Source organism: Arvicanthis niloticus, chromosome X (genome assembly GCF_011762505.2).
Source record: "Arvicanthis niloticus isolate mArvNil1 chromosome X, mArvNil1.pat.X, whole genome shotgun sequence".
NCBI lineage: Eukaryota > Metazoa > Chordata > Mammalia > Rodentia > Muridae > Arvicanthis > Arvicanthis niloticus.
Genome location: NC_047679.1, coordinates 11,870,871 through 11,888,646, shown reverse-complemented (window position 1 = coordinate 11,888,646; position 17,776 = coordinate 11,870,871).

Sequence of the window (17,776 nt, the reverse complement as noted above, 5' to 3'; positions counted from 1 at the left end):
TACAGTGTAGCAAAGCATAGAGGTTGACAGTGGTGTGGATACAAAGGGAACTGGGGCTAAATTGGAAGGACTGTGAATGCTGGGCAGACATTTGTACTTAATTCAGCGATTCCCTCGTGCATGGTACACACTTTACCATTATGCCCAATACTTAAAACGTTTGAACAAGGCGATCCTTTTGTTAGAACTCTTCCTTAAGAACAAAAATCAGAAGTGATGTTTTTGTGAAGTTTCTATTTTCTGCCTTTTCTTTCCCCGCACCCCTCAACACTGCAGGATAGGAAAACAAGAGCTCACTTGTGGATCGATCAGGAAGCACCCCCACCCCGACCCCTGTGGATTAAAATACAAGTAGCGGTCAAAAGAGTTTCCTCTGATAAAGGGGTATGAAAAAGAGCAGGCTGATTGGAAGCAAATTGATCCCTCGAAGGCAAGAGTCTTTGCTTGAAGTGTAGGATTATTTGAGAGGCCTATAGTCTCATAAAGCTTAGGCCGGGGCTGCAATACATGAGGATGGCCACGTGGTGTCGCCACTGACCGCCAACAGCTTGAAGGGCTCCAACGTTGAAACACACCCAATTCCTACGCGAGCGCGCGAGCGCGCGCGCGCACACACACACACACACACACACACACACACACGCTCACGCGCGCGTGCACACACACACACACACACACACACACACACACACACACACATTTCATCTTTTGTGAGTTACAAAAAGAAAAAAAGTCGTTGACAGCAGGCTCTGAAGTCAGATTGCCTGGGCTCAAAACCAACCCAGCCGTAGAAACGTATTAGCTGTTGTTCCTTTTTTTTTTTTTTTTTTTTTTTTTTTCTTATTTTCTTATTTTCTTTTCTTTTCTTGTTTTGTTTTGTGTTGTTTTTGGTTTTTTTTGCTACCAGGTTTCACTCTTCAGGTTTCTTAACAGTAAAATGATACATCATGTTTAAATGTATTAATAATGTGGACTGTTTATAATAAATTAATCACTTGATTAATGTTACCTAGTACTAATGAAGATGAGAATGATGATGATGGTGTGGGGGGATGGTAGTGGGGGGGGATAGTAGTGGTGGTGGTGGTGGTGGTGGTGGCAGAGGTGGCAGTAATAAGAAAGACTCCTTGATTAAGGTCCCTAGATTTAAGAGGAATTATTTATGGGGAGATATAAATGTCTATTTTTCTAAGAGAGGAAATTAAATTGTGGTGCTAATAAAGCAAAGTTAATGGTTTCTTTAAAAGCTATAGAGTGTGGACTGGATGTGGGGACTCATTCCTTTGCAGACTAAAGCAGGGGGATCATGAATTCCAGGCTAGTTTGGATTATATAATGAACTATAACTTTTTTTTTTTTTTTTTTTTTTGGTTTTTCGAGACAGGGTTTCTCTGTGTAGCCCTGGCTGTCCTGGAACTCACTCTGTAGACCAGGCTGGCCTCGAACTCAGAAATCCGCCTGCCTCTGCCTCCCAAGTGCTGGGATTAAAGGCGTGCGCCACCACCGCCTGGCGAACTATGACTTTTATTCTGCTTAAATGGACACAGTACCTAAGTGCCTTCAAAAGTGTCTCTCTGCCTATAGATCAGCACAGTCTCAGACATCTTCAGAGAAGTCTCTTTGTGAGGGGACAGTGTTTACTGCAGAAACAACTGGACAAAGTGCAGAAAATAAATGTCAGGGAGTGGAAGGCTCAGACAGAAAGGGGCTGTCTATAGCACACACACACACACAAACACACACACACATGCACATGTGCACACATATACATCCTTGATACACATCAAGCCTCGGGATTGTGTACAAAAGGGAGACAGGAAGATTATAAGAGCCAGAGAAAGCCTGGGGAAGAGCAGAGTAAAAGAGTCTTTGGGATACCACTGTGGCTACCTACGTACATAAGACCCACACAAAATCAAGCCATTCAACATTTCAACATGGAATAGGAAAGGGTTCCTGAGTGCATGCTTACTCCTGACCAAGGTGCCATGACAAGCTGATGCACTCTGGAGAAGGGACAGTCAGTTTTCTTTAAGAGCATAGCTCCTGGTAGGTCAGCCACGCTCCACTTGATGACTCCACATCTGTGAGTTTATGAGTGGCACACATCGGACTCAATCGTGTATCCCTTTATTTAAAAAAAGGACACAAAGTTGGAGGAGGTGGAGAGGTGGAGTGGATAAGGAAGGAAATAGTAGGAGGAGGTGAATATAATCAAAACATATTGTGTGAAATGATAAAAGAATTAATAAAGTGTTTTAAAAGTCAATTATATAGAAATAATACGAGATTGTCTCCATAATGAAATAGCATTCATGTTACAAAAGCACATCACTGACCTCTGAACTGTCATGTCAGCATGGATTTCTTTAACCTTCAAATTAGCACTTTAAGTAAAGGCTCAAGCAGATGGCTATGTGGCCATGAAAAGGAAAGCCCGAGTTCAGCTATTGTGCCATCTCCCAATGACACTTTTGTCTTTATTTTGTGGTGCTGAGGGTTAAACCTGGCATATGTTAAGCACTGTACCAGCTGGGACATTAATTTTAAAGCCAAATATCTAGAGTGCTCAAGAAATGTCAAGGTTAGTTTTAGAAAAATGAGACGGAATAGAAGGCAATGAACAGATTTCCCTAGCTCCCAGCTTCTTAAACTGTTGTTCACTTCTTTATATGGGGCCACAGAACTGAATGTGAGGATCGGGTTAAAAAAACAACAACAACTTGGCAACAGTAAAGGATTTCTGAATATACAGCAAACAAAAATTAACTCAAAGGAAACAAATAACCAGTTAAGGATATTTCCAGCAATACAAGCTCGTGCTGCACTACGTGCTTGCACTGTAGCTTCGGTTCTAAGCACACAACCTGTTCAGTTTGCATGGCACATGTGGTGATACTATGCAATGACACAAACATGGGCTCAGACTTAAGAGTCATATTTTATCCTGTGAATCTCTCTCTCTCTCTCTCTCTCTCTCTCTCTCTCTCTCTCTCTCTCTCTTTGTTCTCTCTCTCTATCTTTCTGTGTGTCTATGTCTCTGTGTGTGTGTGTGTGTGTGTGTGTGTGTGAGAGAGAGAGAGAGAGAGAGAGAGAGAAAGAGAGAGAGAGAGAGAGAGAGAGAGAGAGAGAGAGAGTTAGTTCTAGGGCCATGGATGTAGTTAAGTTGGTAGAGTCTGTGACTGGCATACACGGAGACCTGGGCTTTGTGGTAATTGTTCAGGTAAGGGAGAAAAATAAGTGGGATACATCCTTGCCTGACAAGACTGGGAATAAGTGGTACTGTACAAACAGTGAGCAAGGGAAACAGAAGTTGGTACCAAGGTCAGAGAGAACCCCAAGCATCAGAGATCCTGCCCAGCCATGTTAACATTTTGGCTATTGTTCCTGTTTCATCCAAGCCTTGGGAGGCATGGGGGCAGGTAAGAAAAAAAATGACAGCAAGATTTGCTTTCTTTCTTGAAATGACTGCAAGATCTGCTCTGGCTACTGAGTTACCAAGGAAGGACAAAGGGAGAAAGAAAAACAACTCTGCAGAGATGATTTTCCCAAGCTAGGCAAGCAATAATGGAAGCTTGGAGCAGGGCGATTGCAGTCAGATGATAAGAAGTAGCCAGAGTCTGCATTTTCGTCCAAGGCTGCCCTATCAGGATTTGCTGATGGATTGGATGTGAGATAGTAGATGAGAAAACAAGAATGGCCAAAGTCTGTGGCCTAAGGACCTGGGGGTTGTGAAAAACAAGTGGATTCGGAGAAAGAGGTCAGACTTTAGTTTTCTTTAACCATTTGTTTGTCATCCATGATGAAATGGGCAAAGGCACCAGGAGAGAACAGGAAAGAGCTGAGCCCTAAAATATACCAGGAGAAACTCAAATTAAAAAAAAAAAATAAAATGTCAACCAATACTATGGTCCGTATGGTACAGATGTTGAAACAACATTTAAAAGGATTTTAAACTGATGGATGGAAGGAGCAGAACAAAGTGGAAGCTTTAGAAACAAAATACATACTATAACAAAGTTTAAACTCCACTGACTTGGCTCAGGAGTACAGTGGAGAAAACACAGAAGATACAAACTCTAGAAACGATGCAGTTTAAACAACAGGTAGAGACTAGACTTGAAAAAAATGAACAGAGCCTCAGGAACTTTTGACACTGTATCAAAAGAAGGAGCATTCCTGTGTTAGACCTACAAGGAGAGGTGGGGAAAATGTGGGATTGAAAATATATTCGATCAACAAGAGAGATCAACTCTGACCTCGTTAGAGACACTTCTCCATGCAAAAGATAGCCATTAACAGAAAGACCCATAGCTGTTCAGTGTGTAGAAAACAGACTTTAGGATGCTGTGCCTTAAATGGAAACTATATCATGTCTCTCCCCTCAAGATTTAGGGATATATGCAAAAAAATTATAAGATCCAGAGGTGGTAACTAACCTCAAGAAAATAGTGTTTTCCTAGGCCTGCATAAGCTCTAGTGAGATAAAGCCCAGTATAGAGGTTAGGAGGTGGACATAACACCCACCTTTAGCTGAGGAACTGCTGACATTTGATTACTGCCAAGAGAGGGACGGTTTTCTCTAAGTGGTCCTTGGTAGGTCAACCATACTCCTTCCAGGGCATGCCCCACCAGCCCAGGCCTCACACCCAACACAAACTGGATTCCATGGGTTTAAGAGTAAGGGTGAGAAAGAGTGAGCAAGAAATAGAGAGACCAACAGACAAAGACAGAGAGAGAGAGAGAGAGAGAGAGAGAGAGAGAGAGAGAGAGAGAGAGAGAGAGAACACATGCAGTTGGGTAGGTAGGAAGGTGAAGAATGTGGAAGAAGTTAGGAGAGAAAGGGTGAATATAACCAAAATACATTGCATGAAAATTTAAGAGCATTTTTTACTTTTGCAGAAGGCTAGTGTTTGGTCCCAGCACCCACATGGCAGCTAGCAATCCTCTGTAACTCCAGCTCAGGGGATATTCTGCCCTCTTTTGGACTCTGTGTGCACTGCACACATGCAGTAGATGAATAGAAAACATTTATACATAAAAAATTTAAATTTTAAGTTAGCTAAGTGTATCGCATTTTTATTTCTTTGATGTATAGTCGTGTGTGTGTGTGTGTGTGTGTGTGTGTGTGTGTAGGACATGTAAGCACATATCCCAGCAAGGATGTGAATATCATAGGACAACTTTGTGGAGTCAGATCCCTCTTTCTACCTTTACATGGATTCCAGGGTTCAAACTCAGGCAGTCAGGCTTTCTCGGTGAGCTGCCAAAGCATCTCACTGGTCCTATACAACATGTTCTAAATCAGAAAATTACAGAGATGGAGAACAGATTCCCTGTTACCAGGAGTTAGGAATGGACAGTGGGAGAGAAAGAACGTGGCTCTAACTGGGAAGAAAAGGGTGATGGGTTTTGGCACACTTGTGTCTTAGTTGTCATCGGCCTACACACATCTACATATGTAATGCAGTGACGTAGAAGCATGAATATGCATTATTATCTATGTTGATTTCTCAGATTTGACATCACCGTATAGCCAGCAATGTGCAGCTGCTGCAAAGACCTAAGTGAAATTTACAAAGGGCTTCTTTCTGTTATTTCTGCAACTTTCTGTGGATTTATATAATTCAAAGTAAATGGGTACAAAAAAAGAATGGCGAGAGTAGTTACAGATATTGAATGTTTTAGCAATGGATAATTTTAGCAAGGAATCTTGCTGTAATGGGGGACAAAAATGTGGGGTGAATGGGAACTAAAGCATAATGACTCAAAATGTGGGTTTTTTTTTTTTTTTTTTTTTTTGGTTTTTCAAGAGTGGGTTTTTTTTTTTTTTTTTTAGAAAATGCTTTTAATGGGAGAGACGATAACATGATTATAGCTAATGGAGAAGACCCTGAAGATTGCAAGAGAAGAGAAAATTGCCAGGTGGAAATGTCATGAACAAGTGGAGGGGTGGCCTCTCCCCAAGCAGTACTGTGAGGGGGGCAGGGGTATATGCACTGATTTAAGTGTGTGAGTAGATGCGGTGACCCAAATTTGTGAGCTTTGTTTTCTGATTGCCTCTATTTTCTCTCTAAAACCGGAAGCCAGGTCATGGGCTGAAAATGAGGATTATGCAGAGGTGCTAAAGGTTTGAAGGGAGAGGAGAAGGTATGAAGTAGTTGTCTAGGAAACCAGCATCGCAAATGGACTAGGATAATACTATGTGATTTCCTGGCAACATTAAGTGCCCACTTGAGATTTACGGTCCTGAATTTAAAGTGAGAGTGCACTTTTTTGTTGGTTTTTTTCCCCCTAGCCATGTTCAACTGCAAAGATGTAAGAAAGAGGTAAGAGAAATTGGTAATGACAAAATGGATGCAAGGAGCTGCAAAAGGGTTGGGAAATGACTTGAAGAGAAGACATCAGGGAGCTGAGAGGGTTGGGTGTGGAAGGATCAGGTAACCCCATAGGAAACTCACAATTGGTAAAGACAGAATTCATTGGAGCAGAAACTAAAATATTTTTGTTTGTTTACTGTGTTTTTATTGTTGTGATTGTTTACATCTTTGTAGATGGTGTATCACTTTATAGATTGGCTAAGCTGGCCTCAAACTCACAATGCTCCTGTCTCAGCCTCTCCAGTTCCAATATTAGAAGTGTGCACTAATGTCTTTGAAACCCAAGATGGGCACCTGTTGGGCACTTGATAATAACAGAATGCAAAAGAGTAGATAAAATATTCCGTGCCAAAGAATAACAGACAGGAGCTTAAGGGATGAAAAAGTGGGGGTGGGGGCAGGAGAAGGATCTGAAAGCCTAGGTGAAGAACTCTGGCTGGCTCTGGGATTCTTGATAAATCCTGGTCTGAGTCAGATCAAGAAGATAAGCAAACAACGAAAGGATTCCAGTACGTTCTGATTGTGGCTTGGGCCCTCTTTCACTCTGAGACCCATTTAAGAATGTCACAAGTGGGGCTGGAGAGATGGCTCAGTGGTTAAGAGCACTGACTGCTCTTCCAGAGGTCCTGAGTTCAATTCCCAGCAACCACATGGTGGCTCACAACCACCTATAATGGGATCCAACACCCTTTTCTGGTGTGTCTGAAGACAGCTACAGTGTACTCATATAAATAAAATAAGTAAATCTTAAAAAAAAAATAAAATAAATAAAAGAATGTGACAAGTGTCACATTTAAGAGTGTGTCAGAAGTAAAATGAAGACCATAAAGAGTTCTGGTGCTCCCAGGAAGGGTAGCATGTGTTCAGAGGGTAGCATGTGTTCAGGGTACTTAAAAACAATGACTGGCAAATTCACAATAGCTAGGAGGGAGGATTTTGAATACGTTCAACATAAAGAAATAAAATGTTTGAAGCTGATAAGAAGCTAATTCCCCTTAACTGATCCTTCTATATTGCACACATGCATAAAAGCCAGACTGTAACATAGAAATAGCTACACAGGAAACAACTACCCCAACAAGAGAAAGGATAGAGTCCTCCTCTTGAATACAACAGTTAAAAAGATCCATAAGTGTTCAGTTTATGCTCCTTTCCCTTTTCTTTTTAAAAAATGCCTATTGTAACTGTGTACATGTGTACATGTGGGTACATACGTGTTCCGGTGCTGGAGGTCAAAAAACAACACGTAGAGTCAGTTCCTCCTCCCACTTTACATGAGTTCCAGGTATAGAGCTCAGGTTGTCAGACGTGTTCGACAAGCCCTTTCCCTGCCAAACTATCTCTCTGACAACCTGTTTACATTTCTATGCACAGTCTTCAGTTGAGCTCATTGAGCCTTATAGATTTATTTGCTATTGATAAACAGATTAGAACTCAGGTAGATGAACAGCAAACCTTCACCTCTCCCCTGGTCCTCCAAATCATAGCCCCCAGTCACATCCACAGCTCTGCCAAGGAAACGCCTGACCCTCCAAATTCAATCCCCAAATCTCATCTTCAGATCTGCAGCAGAACACCTACTGCAGCCCGCTTCTTTTCCTGTACCCACCTCCAAAAAGGATCATACAGATCTTCCCCTCCAAACTGCTTTTCCTCCTGCCCATTGCTTTGTCATAGCCTCCAAATCCACTGTACATTTGCAAAGATCCCTCTGGCCACTTTGCCCAGGGAAGCATGCAGATCTTCCCCTCTCCCTCCATTCCTCTAAACCCAATGCCCCAGTCTCATCCCAGGCTTGGTAGGAGACCTCCTACTGTCAAATTTCCTCACTCTGTGGCACCATTCCAAAGGGACTAACTAAGCAGATCTTAGTGGAATACACTGCTGCTTCCCTCTTTCTTGTGGCGCTGTTCCCCCCTCCCCACCCATCCCCATTCTTAGGGGTCGGGTCCCAGTAACCAGAAAATCATTTCACCTGGAACCCTCAGTGCCCACACCTATCAGGATCCCAGAAGGTTTTCCTACCAGGCAACATGCAGCCGCCACACTCCTAAGGACCAGAGAGGGAACAAAAACCAAAAAGCTAAAAACAAGAGCCAAATTCAGTACCTAAATTACAATCTTCCCAATCCCAGATGCCTAGGTGCCAGCATAAAAACACAATCAATAACAGCCAGGACAATGTGTCTCCACTAGAACCCAGCAACCCTGCCACAGAAAGCCCTGAATGTTCCAACATAGCTGAAGCAAGAGAAAAAGACCTTAAAATAACCTTTGTGAATATGATAGAAGTTCTTAAAGAGGAAATTAATAAATCCCTTAAAGAAATCTATAAAAACACGAAGCAACAGTGGAAGGAAATGAATAAAGCAAATGAATAAAACAGTTCAAGACCTAAAAATGAAAAGAGGTGGAATCAATAAGGAAAATCCAAACTGAGGGAAATATAGAAATAAGAATTTTAGGAATAGGAACATCAGACCCTGAGATGACAATTTTCAGCTTCATATGGAGACACACACACACATACACCCACACAAACACACATACACACAAAGACTGCTAAAACAACCCTGAACAATAAAAACTGCTGAAGGTATCACCATCCCCAATTTCAAGTCATACTTACTACAAAGCTACAGTAACAAAAACAGCGTGGTGTTGCCATAAACATCAACACATTGATCCATGGAATGCAATTGAAATCCCAAACGTATATTCAAACACCTATGGACAACTGATTTTCCATATGGAGGCCAGAAATCCATGCTGGTTCTGGTCAAACTGGGTGTCTGCATGTAGAAGAATGCAGATAGACCCATACTTACCAACCTGCACAAAACTCAACCCCAAATAAATTAAAGAGCTCAACATAAGACCAGATACACTACATCTAACAGAAGAGGAAGTAGGAAATAACCTTGAATGAATTGGCACAGGAGAGAACTTCCTGAACAGAAAACCAATGGCATAGGCTCTAAGATCAAAAATTTATATATAGGACCTCATGAAATTGAGAAGCTTCTGCATGGCAAAGGACACTCTCATTTTGATAAATCAGCAGCCAACAGAATGTGAAAAGATTTTTAGCAACTCCACGTCTGACAGAGGGCTAATATTCAAATAAATAAAAATTCAAGAAACCATATATAGAGAAACCCAAGTAATCCCATTAAAAATAGAGCACAAATCTAAACAGAGACATCTCAATAGAGGAAACTCACATGTTTGAAAAACTCTTAAAGATTAAATACTCTTAGCCATGTGCAAATCAGAACTACTCTGAGATTCCATCCTACACCTGTCAGAACGGCTAAGATCAATAACACAAGTGACAGCTTACTCTGGAGTAAGGGAAACACTCATCCACTGCTGGTGGGAAAGATGTGGATAGATCCTGAGTGAGGTATCCCAGGCCCAGAAAGATAAATATGGTATATGCGTCCTTATATGTAGATATTAGTGGTTAAGTCAATGATAACCACCTGTCTTAATTAATGTATAGGTATGTATTAGTTAGGGTTTTACTGCTATGAACAGACACCATGACCAAAGCAACTCTTATAAGGACAACATTTAATTAGGGTTGGCTTACAGTTTCAGAGGTTCAGTCTATTATCATCAAGGTGGGCAGGGCAGCATCCAGGCAGACATGGTACAGGAGGAGCCCAGAGTTCTACATCTTCATCTGAAGGCTGCTAGTGGAAGACTCGATTCCAGACAACTAAGAGTAGGGTCTTAAAGCCCACACCCACAGTGACACACATACTCCAACAAGGCCACACCTCCAAATAGTGCCACTCCCTGGGCTGAGCATATACAAACTGTCACACCAACCTACAATCTATAGAACCGCAGAAGGTAGGATAGAATAGAGGACTAGAGAGAATGAATAGAACTCGTGAGAAAAGGGAAATAGAATAGTTATTAATGGACAGCAGAGATGGAACAGGAGGATCAAGTAGGGTGTGGGATTATAGTAGAGAGAAATAGCTAACATTAAGGGACATTTGAGGGGTAGTATGGAAACCTAATGCAGTAGAATATTCTTAAAATATATACATATATGAAGGTTGTGTCAATTAATGGGGGAGACAAAGTCACAACTCACCAAAGAAAGCTTCCAGTACCAGGACTGACTTACATCTAATTGAATTGTTGGCCAAAGGGATCCCATGGGAATCACCAAAAAAATAAATAAATAAATCCAGGTTGTTGCCAAGACTAAAGGTTGCTCTCCACAAACTGATGGCAAGGCCCCATTGCTGAAGACAACACTACGTAACTCAAACATGGTAAAGTCAAGCCGGTACCTACATAGAGCCTTCACCCCTACATTCTAACGTCTTTGGTACAGGAAAAGTACTCTGCTTGCGGCCACAAAACAAGAGTAAACATCAAGCTAGCCATAAATTTTTAATCTACTGTTGAAGATTTGCTTTGTGCTTACCTGGGAATTCGAACGTCCACTTCGGGTTCCTACCAACAGTTGGTATTTCCGACTGACCAACAACGAGCCAACGACCAATGGCTGAGCAGGGCGGGGGATAAAGGCGGGACTTTGAGGGTTCCTGAGAGGAAACGCACGGGAGACAAAAGCAGAATCTTCATGACAGGGAAGCAGAGAGATCAGACTTAAGAACCCACCAACATGTAAGAATCCGGGAAAATGGCCCAAAAGGCCACTCCCCCGATTGGGTGTCGGGTAGCAGAGATAAAATATATAGATTTAGCAAGTATCAACTCAGGAATATCAGAGAGGAGTGTGTTGCCACGTGGAGGTTCAGAAGTAGTCCAGCCATTGAGCTAGTAAGGCTCAATTATTTTGTGTGTGTGTATATATATATATAATGCTGCAATTGTGTGTCTTTCATTCAGGGCAGGTGGCTGAGAAGCGACATCACCGATCACTCCAATCACTTCCTGGGAACTCAATGCGAATTAAAGATTTACTGCTACAATCTACAGTGGCACCCCGCCTGCCAGGGCAATCATGGCACAAAGCTTGTGAGAGTAACCAACCAATCTGACTCCACAAGATGGAACCCATACCTGATACTGCTTGGGTAATAATGAACCAGAGACTAAATAGCCCAGGGACCCAGGATAAAACTAAATAATACTAGTCTAACAAAAGAAAGGAAAAAAAAGAACATGTGGCTCCTAATGACATTCTGTGATACCCATAGATCGGCACCTTGTTCAGCCATCATTCAACAAGGTTCCTTCTGCAGCATATGGAAACAAATATAGAGACTCACAGCCAGACATTACGCAGAGGATGAGAGACCTTGGAACAACCTGCCCTAAATGGGATGTCTCCATCAAATCCCTTCTCTCAGAGCTCAGAAAACCCCATGGACATGGAGGCACAAATAGCATATGAGCCAAAGGGAATGGAGGACACCAAGAAAAACAAAGCCCTATAAATCAACAAAAGGCAAGTTCATATGAACTCCCAGAGACTGAGGCATATCCACAGGGTCTGCATGGGTCTGCACCAGGCCCTCCACATATATATTATAGCTTCCAGATTAGTGTTTTATGGGATTCCCGAGTGTGTGAATGATTGGGTGTGATTCTTGTGCCTTCTCTTGGGCTCTGTTCTTCTGTTGTCTTGTCATACTTCGATGTGATAGTTTTTGTTTTATCTTATTATATTTTATTTTATTATATTTTTAAAAAATGAATGGATGGATGGATGAATGGATGGATGGATGGATGGATGGATGGATGGATGAAAACCTAGCCACTGGGGTAAAAGTTAACAATAGAACTGGTATTTATAATTACTGGGAAAGTGTAAATGGTTGACCAACAAACAATAGACTCTACACTTAGTTTGTTGGTTGGTTGGCTGGCTGGCTGGCAAGTGTGTGTGTGTGTGTGTGTGTGTGTGTGTGTGTGTGTGTGTGTGTGTTTGGGGGAGGGTATTTGGCTATTCTTTGTTAACAACTTTATTACATCTGGAATTAACTAAAGCCCGAAAATGGAAAGGCATACCCGTGAGGAATTTTTGCTTAATTTCAAGTCAAAAGATGTAGAAATTATTTAATCCTGACCCAAGAGTGTAGTCCTGACCCTGCATTGACCATTTAGTTCCCAGATAAAAGACACACACAACCTTTATATTTACAAGAGACATAGGAGGGGTTTAGGATTCTTGGGTTTGGGGTCGGAGGAGAACCAGGAGAGAAAGAAGAAAGTGAGGAGGAGGGAGCAGCCTCCATGGGTTAGATGTGTCCAGAAAGCATGGCCCTGAGGGCTGGCCAATTGAAATTAAGAATAGCCCAGATGAAACATAGTAATAATAACTCCAGGTTATCAGTGCAAAAGTAGACATACACACATAAGACCTGGTGCAGGGCCATGCAGGTTCTGTGCTTGCTGTTTCAGTCCCTGGGAGCCCATTTGAGACCTACTTGGTTGATTTGGTGAGCCATGTTTTCCTGGTGTCCTCCATCCCCTCCGACTTCAGTCTTTCTTCTTCCTCTTCTGTGGGGTTCCCCCAGCTCTGAGGGGAACTCCGTAGGAAGGGACTTGATAGAGACCTCCAGTTTAAACTCTCTGTCCATATGTCTGTCTGCAAAAGATCTACTTCTAGTCTGGATCGTTGAGGTAGGAAGATACACCTTTATTCTAGATCTTTTGAGCTGAAAAACCTCACTTCTAATCTGGGCTATGACATCTGCAGGAAGCCTATAAAAACATGGAAGAAGGAAGCTTTTGCACATTGGCTGCTTGCCCTCACCTTCCTAGCAAGTCCATCCCTTCACTGGCATTAGAGCCTAGTCCTTTGGGATTCCAGCATGTACTGAAGACCAGTTGATATATCCAGATTCATGGACTGGATTCTTGAACTTTCTATTCATAGCAAGCCATTGCTGAATTAGCTGGACCACAGCCTGGGAATCATTCTAATAAATACTCTTTTCTATATGTATATAGAAATAGATTCATTCTATAAGTGCTGTTCCTTTAGAGAACCATGACTAATACAGATTTTGGTACCAGGAATATTTCTAGAGTAACAGACATATAAGGATGAATCTTTTATGTATCTGAAATAGGCTTTCCAGTTTGCCAACACTTAAGATTACCGAATCCTCTACAGTTACTGAAGCTTCTCCTGAGATCTCAGATAATACTAAAAGCCCCTGGTGTGAACTGTTTTACAAACTTAAGTAGATAAATGCATTGGATTATCCTGATTCCCAATTGTCAGTGGCAACAGATTTGTTGACTCTGTGTATAAAACTTTTGACAATTTGTGAAAACATAAGGAAAATGGTGACGCTAGTCTGCTGCTCTTAGCATCTCTGAATAAATTGACAAAGGATAGGAATGAGCTCCATGATAAAATTAGCTTCTAGCATCTCAGAATAGGGTGGAGAGCAACAGTGAATTCAGTGGTAAAATTGATCAGGTCCTCATGTTCATCAACAGTCTAAAGGTTTTTAAGTGTGCCCTGGGAGAGACTCTGCTATCCAGCAGCCACAGACCTCAAACCTTAGAAAGTCATTCTGAAGCCCTTTGTATAAGATTGGTTAAAGTACAGTGAAAATTCAAGTCCCAACCTTGGAGGGTTTCAGTGATTAAAGTAAGGACTTTAGTCGGGATCCTGTATCATGGGATGGGGAAGTGTGGGGGAACCCTACAGAAGCAGACAGCAGACCAACTTTGAACAATAAAACCCTGGGGTTTTATTTCACCCAAGGAAGAAGTCTCTCTACCCTATGCCCCATCCCTTGAGATATTTCCCTTTTCACCTTTGATTGAGGAAATTAATCCTTCATTGTCTGCTAAACCAACAGTGACTTTCTCTGAAGGAAATGCCAGACAAGAGACTTCCCTCAAGGTCCAAAAAGTTGCCTCTACACTTATAACCAGACTTAAGACAAAGCAGGCCCCTAGAAGGAAGGTGGAAAGTGCAGTCCACGAGGAACTACTACACTACTAAAGAGCTTAATGAGTTTGTTAATTCATTCAAACAGAAGTCTGGGGAATATGTGTGGGAATGGATTTTAATGGTGTGGGACAATGGTTGTATTAGTCAGGGTTCTCTAGAGTCACAGAACTTATGGGTAGTCTCTATATAGTAAGGGAATTTGTTGATGACTTACAGTCTGTAGTCCAGCTCCCCAACAATGGTCAGCTGTGAATGTAAGTCCAAGGATGTAGCAGATGCTCAGTCCCACAAGGCAAGCAGCCGACAAAGAGTGAGTCTTCCTTCTTCCAATGTCCTTATGTAGGTCTCCAGCAGAAGGTGTGGCTCAGATTAAAGGTATGTATCAACACGCCTGGATCTGGGACTTACTTTGTCCCAGATGACTTTGAACTCAGAGATCTCCTTGCCTCGATCTCCTGGGATTCATAGGCACTATGGCTTAAGATCTCCATGCCAAGATCCAGGTCAGAAATTTGTATCTCCCAGCCTCAAGATCAGGATCACAGGTGAGCCTTCCAATTCTGGATTGTAGTTCATTCCAGATATAGTCAAGTTTGACAACCAGGAACAGCCATTACAATGGTGGAAGGAGCATAAAACTGTATCAGGATGAGTTTATTGATCATGGATTCTCTGCATGAGATTCTTAACCCACACTGTTAAAAAATGGTGTCAAAAGTTTATTGGAATAATTAGCTGAAGCATTCATTTGTCAAAAAACAAATAGTCTACTGAAAAGGAGTTGGAAATGTTGGATATCTTTTGGCTTGATGTTGATTAAGGGATTTCAAGGCTCAGGGAAATTGCAATGCTAGAGTGGGTGCACTGTGTAAAACCTAATCCCCCACAATGAGAAGGCCCAGAAGACACGCCCTTCACTAATCCTATAAGACTGCTGAGAGGGGCACCAGCACATGTGGAGAGCTTTGTTGGTGCCCTTTTCCTTGTGCCAGACCTTAGGGTTGGAGACAATGCTGCACAGTTGGATCAATTAAATGCAAAGGGTTTAATTGTGCCCCATGGTGGCAGGGGCCGGGTGGCAGCACTGAATTGTCAAAGGCAAAATGACTGTACTTATCATAGTGGGCAGCATAGGCAACAGAATGTTCATACTGGCCTAACCTGTAATGGTCAGCACAAGCAAAGTGAATTTTATGATAACGTTGACTCATATGGACCTTTGGTACGGGCTAATCAATCACAGTATTTCCAGGGATGAAATAGATAAGAAGCCTACTGATTTTTAAAAATCTGTTTAAGCAGAAAAAAAAAATCTCAAGTGAAAGAAAGGCTACATTGAATCATGGCAAAAAGGAATCTCTGTGAATCAGTTTCCAGACTTGAGCCAGTTTGCGGACCCAGAACCCATTGAATGAAGGGGTGGCCAGGTCCCCCAAGGAAGGGCCTTCATAAAACACCTAAAAGCTTTTCTATAAGCCTTTCTCCAGTTCTTCTGCATCGGGACCTAAGGCCTTTTACAAAGGTAACTGTACACCAAGGGAAAGGAAACAATCATACTTTCCAGGGTACATTGGATACCGGTTCTGAATTGACACTGATTTGGGAAGATCCCAAGAAACATTGTTAAACAATTAATTGAGTTTGGGCCAAAGTTCACCTCATAGTGTATCTAGTGTGTCCTTGACCTCAGCCTGTGGTCATTTCCCCAGTTCCAGAATGTATATGGGATAGATATACTTTGAAGTTGGCATAATTCTTTCGTGGGTTCCCCTGACCTGTGGAGTGAGGGCTATTATTGGTTGGAAAGGCTAAATGGAAGCCTTTAGAGTTGCCTCTGCCAAAGAAAATAGTGAATCAAAACCAGTATCATATTCCTGGAGGAACTGCAGGAATTACTGCCACCATCATGGACTTGAAAGATACAGGGGTTGTGATTCCCACCGCATCTCCCTTTACCTCTTCTATCTGGCCAGTGCAGAAGACAGATGGATCGCAGAGAATGACGACTATCGAAAAGTCAATCAGGTAGTAACTTCAATTGCAGCTGCTGTACCAAACATGGTGTCCTTATTTGAGCAGATTAACATGTATCCTGGTGCATGATGTCCAGCTATTGATCTAGCAAATGCCTTTTTTTTTTTTTTTTTGGAACCTGTTCGTAGGACCACCAGAAGCAATTTGCTTTCAGTATTCCTTTACAGTTTTACCTCGAGGATATATTAACTCTCCAACCCTGTGTCATACTTAGTTAGAAGAGATCTTAATCGTCTGTTTCTTCCACAAGATATCACATTGGTGCACTATATTAATGGCATTATGTTGATTGGTCCAAGTGAGCAGGAGGTAGCAACCACTTTGGACTCATTGGTAACACATATGTGTGTCATAGGATGGGAAATAAATCCAACCGAAATTCAAGGGCCATCTACCTCAGTGAAATTCTTAGGAGTCCAGTGGTGTGGGGGCATGCAGAGATATTCCCTGTAGGGTGAAAGATAATTTATTGCACCTGGCCCCTCCCAGCACCAAGAAAGAAACACAATGTTTAGTGGGTCTATTTGGATTCTGGAGGCAGCACATTCCTCACATAAGTCGGAAAGCTGCTAGCTCTGTGTGGAGCCTGGAACAGGAGAAGGCTCTTTAACAGGTCCAGGCTGCTGTGCAGGCTGCTCTAGCACTCGAACCATATGATCCAGCAGACTCAATGGTACTTGAGGTGTCAGCTGCAGATAGGGATGCTGTTTGGAACCTTTGGCAGGCTTCTATAGATGAATCACAGAAGAGACCTTTGAGATTTTGGAGCAAGGCTCCACCATCATCTTCAGAGATTGGTTTGCTATTGGGCCTTAGTGTGAAGTGAAAACTTCTGGTTTCTTTGGAAAGTCAGTTATGTCAAAGGGTGTTTTCCTGAAGCAGACACAAGTGAAAGGATGTTTTGCTAAAGCAAACATGTGAAAGGATGCATGATGTTAAGAAGGCCCCAACACACGATGGACAACACTGGATGGTATGCCTTGCCATTCTCTAATGATCATGGTTTGTCATGAGTTCATAGGAAGAAATGTACCAAAAAGCTTCTGATGGTATTCTGGTGGCTTCTGGTCATACATGTCTGGAAAAGAGAAATAGCCTGTTCACTAATTCATGGGCTGTAACCAATGGATTGGCTGGATGGTCAGGGACTTGGGGCAGATATGATTAGAAATTGGTGAGAAAGACATCAGGGAAGATGTAGAGAGACCTCTCTGAATGGGCAAAGGCTGTGAAGATATTGTGTCCCATGTAAATGCTTATCAAACGTTGACTTCAGCTGAGGAGTTCAATTATCAAGTAGTTAGGAATGCCTATCTGTAAGAGCCAGCCTCTTTACCCAGCCATTTCTGTCATTGCCCAATGGGCCCATGAACAAAGTGGCCATGGTGGCAGAGATGGGAGTTATGAATGGGCTCAACAACATGGACTTCCACTCACCAAGGCTCACCTGGAT